This window comes from Aptenodytes forsteri, unplaced genomic scaffold (genome assembly GCF_000699145.1).
Source record: "Aptenodytes forsteri isolate BGI_AS27 unplaced genomic scaffold, ASM69914v1 Scaffold105, whole genome shotgun sequence".
NCBI lineage: Eukaryota > Metazoa > Chordata > Aves > Sphenisciformes > Spheniscidae > Aptenodytes > Aptenodytes forsteri.
In genome coordinates, this window is record NW_008796112.1 from 1,397,133 (window position 1) to 1,404,971 (window position 7,839).

Consider the following 7,839-nt stretch of genomic DNA (forward strand, 5'->3'; position numbering starts at 1 on the left):
GCAGCAACGTCTCCTCTTTTCTGCTGTGGAGGATGCTTGGCAAGCAAAGATTTGCTACCCTGAATTTGTGTAACAGCCCACATCCCCTTGGTCCACTGAACACGTTGCAGAACAACATGTTAGCACAGTTTTCACAGACACTAATATTTCACGAGCAACAAAAGCTGCTAGGTCATTTCTGGGTACGTTTTGAGAAAGTTTTTTGAACAGTTACCACTGTTTCACAACTTGTTTTATGATTTTTTTTTTTTTTTTTAAATATATAGAAGATGGATGGCTTGAACCAGTTCATCTCCTGAACACATGGCAGAGAGGACAGGATTTTATCCCACATTTCTGAGAATACCATTGTTGCAGTCTAGGGAGATCTGATGGCCTAGTTCTACAGACCCTACTCAACCATTAATCTTATAATTATTATTGAAATTAAGCCTGACATCTGTTCCATGACCAACTAAGAAAACAAAACATTTCCACTATAGTAACAGTTGGTTATGAATGCCTTGGGCAAGTATCTCCCTACATGTGGGCCACAGCAGTGATATGCCTTACTATTGTGGAAGACTTCAGTGTTAACTAGACATGGATACTCAATGTGGGAAGGGGGTCAAACCTGTTTTGTTAAAAACCTGTTTCGTTAAACTATTTTCAAGTGATTTCAGCTTGTAAGACTAGCAGCAGGGGGCACATGTGGTATGTTGCTTCAATCAACAATACAAGTGTAAAGCTACAAAGAGATGGTTCTTTTTTCTTTAGGTGCCCATCTAAGGAAGTGATTTGCCAGCTGGCGTTCACTGCCTGTAAAAAGAGGAACGTATCTGAGTTCTTCCAATTTCTTACTGCAATCTCACTTTTGTTTTTCAAACAGCAGCAATACAGATACTTCTGTTGCAACAAACAGGAACGCATGCAGTTACCTTGAGTCTGAGGAGAAGCCCAAGGTATACTAAACTCTGCACAAAGATGATTAAGTTTGTGCCAAAAGCAAACACTTTTTCCAAAGCTATCACAAAACACCATTATTTGTCACAGGCTTAATAAGGTACGTCATTGCTTCACAATATCTGTCAGTACAGTTACAATGCATACCTCCATCTATCCACATCTTCTTTTAATAAAACAGGTTAATTTTACACCAAATGACAGCAGCTTTTAAAATCGTATCTCAAAATACATTTTATCAAAAACAAATTACGTAGCCTCACAAGCAAACATCTTTTCTTCAGCGTTAACACTGCTAAACTCTGAATCTAAAACTCTTCCCTGCAAAAATCTAGATTCATTTGCACTGCATCTCAAAGCTACCTTATATAAAAACACACCCAAATTCAACACACTGTAGCACATAAGATTTAAAAAGACACTTTACATTTTTTTGAAGATAGTTTATTATTTCATTAGACCATAATGTGTTAAACTGCAGTAATTCCAGACAGACAAGTTGATCCAAACTGTAAGTTGATGGAGATGGTTATTTATTACCTGCTTCAAGACAAAGCTTGCCCTCTTATAATTGTCTGCCCCATCATCCAAAGGAAGATTAAAAGAGACAGTATAATTTCAGTTGGAGCAGGGTCATAACAGCAGCATAATCTTCAAGCAAACAATGAGATACTTTCAAAGTCGAACAGAAATATGAACACCACTAACTCTGTTTTTTCAGAGCATTTAACCACAGGTACTTTTTGCTTGCTTTGTTCTAGAGAAGAGGAAGATTCCACCCTACGAAGGTTCCCATAAGATGAAGACAGACAAGATAGTTGAGGGAAAAAAAAGGAAAAAAAGTGTCAGATTAACAAATCAAAAGCACCCTTTGGCCATAACCCACGGTTTTTAATGTGTTAAAGTTTTGTTAAACACCAAAACACCAATAAAATGACAACTGGTTCACAGCAAAACTCTGAATGGCAAACTCAGTGTAAAAGAAAGGTCAGTATAATCAGTGATACACAGATGTAGGTAAATAATCAGAGTAATCTATTTATTATGCACTTTTTTCCGATTCTGCCTCTCTTCTTGTGCAGTGAACACATATATATAATAGATTTAACTCCCTATTAGATTTGTATCCTAACTTTCACATAGGACAAGAGAAACTTTAGTGCAACTGGGATCATTAAAATCATGAACAGGTTGCAGTTCACAATTAGATGCAAAATTATTTTAAGACTTTACATACTAACTCATTGTAAGCTACATAATTTACATACATTTCAAGGCCATAAGAAAAGGTTATGTAGTCACCAGAATTTCTTCTAAACCAAAGACGCCAGCAGTAGGTCACTGGACAGAAGTAACATGCCTGCCTAAAGGAACTGGATACCAAAAGACTGTCTAAAGCCCTTTTGAATATCCCCACCTGTCAGCTCAAAGGTGCACCAGGGAATCATGCTGGAAGAATCAAGTTTAGTCACATTTGTTGGATGAGAATACCCGCACCAACTTTAATACTGTTTCTACGTGCCAACTTTATAGCTCTTACAGTCTGATCTTCATAATCACTGAGGACTTCAAATTCTTACTGACTAGCAATTTCTAGAGAAAGGCCAGTTCTCTCATCAGAACAAGTGGGCTTTCTCCTCAGGTTTCCAGATGTGCCCTTACCACCGTGATTTCAGAATGGCTTGCAGAAGGCTGCAGGTGACCCCAGCACAGCCTTGCTGCCTGCAGTCCCTGGGTTCATCAGGCACAGGAACAGGGCTGGAAGACACCACTCGGGCAGCTGCACTAATACAAGTGGAACATCAGACAGCCATCAAATCATTTTAGTCATGAACTCAAGAGGGTAGAAGGGTTTGAGGTTCTGGGTTTTTTTCTGTTGTTTTTAATACAAATAACACACTCATTTTCAATTTTCTATTGGAAAGAGAATCCTGCTGAAATTAGTCATAAATAAACTAGACAAGGAACAGAGGAGACACATTCTTTAAACAACAAAAAGTAAAGCAGAAGAAAACAGATGCTTTACTTTAAAAGCACCTGTGCAAGTACAACCTTTAAATATAATCCACTTAATGGCGTAAGAATTTAAAGCACAGTGATGTGGTTTCATCATCTGCTGTCATCTGTACAAACTCACCTTCAAACTGTCAAATTGCTACTGACTCAGTCTTCTACCTGGCAATTTTCTAATCCATGGATGCAAGGTCAGAGCTAGCCATGAGCGCGCAGAATGTGCACAATCTCATCATCTAGGATGAATGCCCCAATACCGGACTTGGGAAGCAATGGGGTGGGGCCGGGGGGGGGGGGGGGCGCTAGATTTTACTGTGAAAATAATTTGGTTTTAAAAAGCCTTGCCCCAGACTGTAATGCCAAACTGACTGTGACAGCATCATGAGACAGACATTGGTAGGCTGCTTTATATCAGCTCTTCCCCCTCTCCTGCACCACTTCTTGAAGCATTCTAAGAACCTACTAACTTTTTGGCTCTCACTATTGTCTTGTACAGGGAGCGAGTCAGACATTTCATCACTGCATAAGAGCAAGACAACTTGAGGATGGCAACGTTAAAAGAAAAAACCAAACCCACAAACAAAACAAAAAAACCCCACTGAATGCCCCCTTCTCATGCTTCACTACTAATTTTAAAATAGGAGGTTTGGAGAAACTTTGGCAGGAGGCAGAGATTAAAAAAATAATCCAGTGTGGGAACACAACCTTTCAAATTTACCAAGTATACCATAGAGCTAGATATATTCCATGTAAGAGAAGTAATACACATTAATTCAATAAAGCCAAAATGAGATAATGAACTGAACTATTTAGTTAGCTTGTTTAACTGAGTAGGGGAGGTATCTTAAACATCAGGCTCAAGCCTTTCAAAGAAGGTCTCACGGTACAACAAAGGCAAGTGAAGGAACCAAAAGACAGGAGTGTTATGACCTTTTTTTTTTAATTTTTTTTTTTTTTTTTTAAAAAGCCCTTTGGGTTTTAAAACCCCAAAAACAATTTTTTAAACAGTCCCTTATGGTTTCAAACTCCTAAGAATCAAATTCTACTCAAATTTAAAATCAGAAAGAACCCTCTATCGCCATTACACTTGCATGAAGTTTCAGTCAGATCAGAATATTGGTCTTTGCAGCTGCATGACCTTCATTTTGTCAGAAAAAAAAAAAACTGTGCATAACTGTCAAAATAGCCATCTACCATTAATGAAAAGGTTTTGGCAGAACGCTGGATTCCAAAGGCAAAAATGACACATAAATTCTTTAGACTAAAGATGTAACTGAAATATTTGGAGTTTTTATGAATAATTTCAGAATGTATAGTCTGAAGCTTCCTGTTCATGTACTAAAACTTAATCCATTTCTTACCATTTCTGATTTAACAAGTCTGAGTAAGAGGTTAAAACATGCAAGAGTAAAATGATTACAGCCTCTCCCTAAAGCAGTCATTAAGTTCAGGATCAGTTAGCAACAGTGCTGTAGATTTTTATCTAGAGGAACAGGTAAATAAGGTCACTGCAAAATTTTTATGAAACCACAGTATCAGAAGTGACAGAGCAGCTGTTCACTCAAGCAAAAAATATACCAGAAAGTAGCTATACAAAGGTAACATCTCTTCTTCCTGCAGTGGATAATAGAAAGAAAATTCATTTTCTACACATTCAGAATATATGGCCAGCAGAAGTGAATTTGAAAATGAAGAATGCTTTGTCCTCTGTAACACCTTACCCATGAAAAACTATCAGACACACACTGACCTGACATTCTGACCTTCAAAGCATATTTCAATTTCAATTCTATTTTTAAATTAATTGCTGGGAAAAGGCATGAGTCACAACCCTGCTTGGATCCCCCTCTACTGGACACTCACCAAGTGCTATGTTTATTCTAAAGTTTCCCAAGTCAGAACAGGCTCTAGCATTACCTCCTCAATCAATTTAAAGAACATGGACCTTACAGTTCAGCTCCCTAAGCCACCCAGGAATACCGGCCTCTATATCCGTCTTTATCTTCCCAATTTGGCAAAGATGTTTGTTGCAAACATCAGGAAGCTATGGGATACTATAAAGTCCAGCTCTCTAATAGAAAGGAATCACACTTGTTCAGCTGTATGCTACCTAGAGGCACCTTGTTTATGATAAGGTTGCAGCTGTTACTCTCCATCTGTTAGTCAAATTCACTGACATTGAAGGTCAACCAAATGTAAAGAGAAACCTCACTGAAGCACAGGTAAAAAATACAGTTCCTGCAGTTGAAACAAAGTCAGGTGCACTCAATATAGCTGGTATTTGAAGGTCAGCCACCTGGAGGAACCCACTACTCAAATACTTGGAAAAAGGGGATACAAGCAAGCAATAAAGAACACATCTTACACACGTTGATGGAGGAAGTCAGCATCCTGTGTGGTACAGTTCTATGCACTCCCCAAACCTTAAGCGTAGGAGCAGCCAAACATCATACTGCTAGCCAACTGGGTTGCTCGCAATGGTAGGCAAGTTAATAAAGGGACACAATACTGAGATTAAAGACTGCAAAGAGAAGTGGAAACCAGAATCTATCGTTATGTATCCAGCCAAATTTTTATTTCCCATTCATCCTGTGTCATCTAGTTTATTCCCTCTGAAGCATGAGATAGAGTTACATACTTCACCGGCACTGTCGATCTCAGAGCCAGCTAGGCCCATGCTGCTGACCCACCTATGGAAATCCTTAGTAGTTTGATTGGGTCCAGGCTCTTCATTACAAAGAGGCCTTTTAAGACATCAAGAAATCAATCATCTGCCTGGTTGCCTTTAATGAAAGCACCGTTACACAGGATAAAAGGGGATGGAGCATGAAACAGTATCCATGGTGGAAGGGCCAAACCAGAAAAGAGGATGTCTGAAGAACAGAATGAAAGACTTGAGAATTAAGTCAAGAAGAGAAACAATAAAACAATAAAGCGGTATGGAAATGAAGCAGGAAGGTATAAACAGGAAAGTTACAAATGGAATGAAAAGCTAAAGTGACTACTTTTCATGAAAGAACAAACACACCTCATTACGACAAAGAGTTAGGAACATATTCCCATGTACTAACTTCCCGTGCAACAATCACTAGTTATTTTAGTGGATTACAGCTGTATGACCGTAAGAAATCATTTCCACATACTGTTGAGGAACTTCAAAAGCAACTAACAAGTCTGAAATCAATCTCTCTTCTCTTAAAAGTTTTACATAGCAAAACGTTGTAAGAACTGCATAAAGTATTTTATATTAACAATAGAGAGGAGTTCAGACTGTAAACTGCTCTAGGCTATGATTCATTCATGGCACTCTGCCAAAAAAATAAATACATTCAAGACCAATGGCCTCAAGGGGAAAGGTAGGCCACTTTTTAAAAAGCACAGAGATAAATGATTTACAGAACGGAATACAGTTTAAGATTTCAGCCTATATGGGTGATGAGGAAGGACTTTCTTACGTCTCACAAAGATTTACTGCACAGACTTGAATACTGGCGATGTATCAACAGATGGAGTAAACTAGGAACTATTAAACTGGGATTTGCAAAACTCTCTCCAAAGAGCAAGAAATGACCCATTATATTGCTATACACAAAGAAAGTTCATAAAGCCAAATCAAAATATGCAATGGGTATTTCAGCCACGTAAGACAAACACGGCCAGTTCAGATTACAGGCAAACTCTGCAGTAAAGTAACACCTGTAAAGTGAAAGACCAATCCACTGGCAGCATGACAAACAGTTTAAAGGTTTGGGAGGGTTTGACGCCATACAGCATCTGCTGCACATAAAAATGTTTAATTAGCTGCTGAACAGCAAGCAGTACATTCCTATTTTTTCTATGAGAACAGTGTTTCTTGAATAAACGCCCTTGCTTAGCTAGCAAGGTTCAGAACGAAGATAGCTGTTTCGCTACGGGAGCTGAGGCCAACTCATTCTCACACATCAGACAGAAGCTGATTACAAGTCAAATGTTTTGAACCACCATTTCAGTAGCAAGCACCCTCTGAAACACCCAAACCACTTCTAAATGTGTCTTACTTTAATATTCAGAACATTATCTTTAACTGTATTGCTAATGGCTTTTAAAAGAAAGCTGCTCTTTTAAATGCTTCCCTAGAATTACAACCGCATTTCATCATTTAAAAAATTATAGATTTAACTGCTGCTCATCCCCAAACTTAGCAGTAGTGAGGAACTAAAGAGAAACACTGATCCTCTTAGGATGCAAGATACCCGCATAGGATATTCTATTTAAAGTTCTGGTACACACACATCTCCAAGGTACCCTCTCTCAATAAAAGGGAAAACAGCCACAACCCCAAAAAACTATCAAAGGGAATGAGCTGTTAGAATCCAGCTTTCACTCACGCTGCAACCATACCCCAGGAGGGGTTCAGCAGTGTCCGACTGTACTGAGACATCACACAGATTTTTTTAAATTTTTTTTATTTCTGTAGATTCAAGCCCAAGCTGTATGTTGCCATTAGTCTCAAAAAGGAATTACATACCTATTTAACAATGGTAGTAATATATGCATTTTAAGTCAAGCATGTGATTAAATGCTCTGCTAGCAAGAATTCTCAACCAGATGTTGGGCAATCTTATGACACATGATCTCTCTCAACCAGTGCTTGAAGCAGTTGTAATTTATGAGCCAGTGGTTTCACATCCTGTGGTGATGTTATTTCACCAGGTTTAAAAGCCCCATCCTCACCTTTTCACGTAAAAAAAAAAGTACACGTTGGTCAGGATGGTTTTGTTCAGTGATACTACTTCCCAGTATGGCTCATGATGTAAAGCTTCACTTAATTGTACTATTACAGGAGGAAGGAATGAGCTCCTTAAAAGGTAGGAGTGTCTAGTTTTGCCACCGCCTATTTTTTTT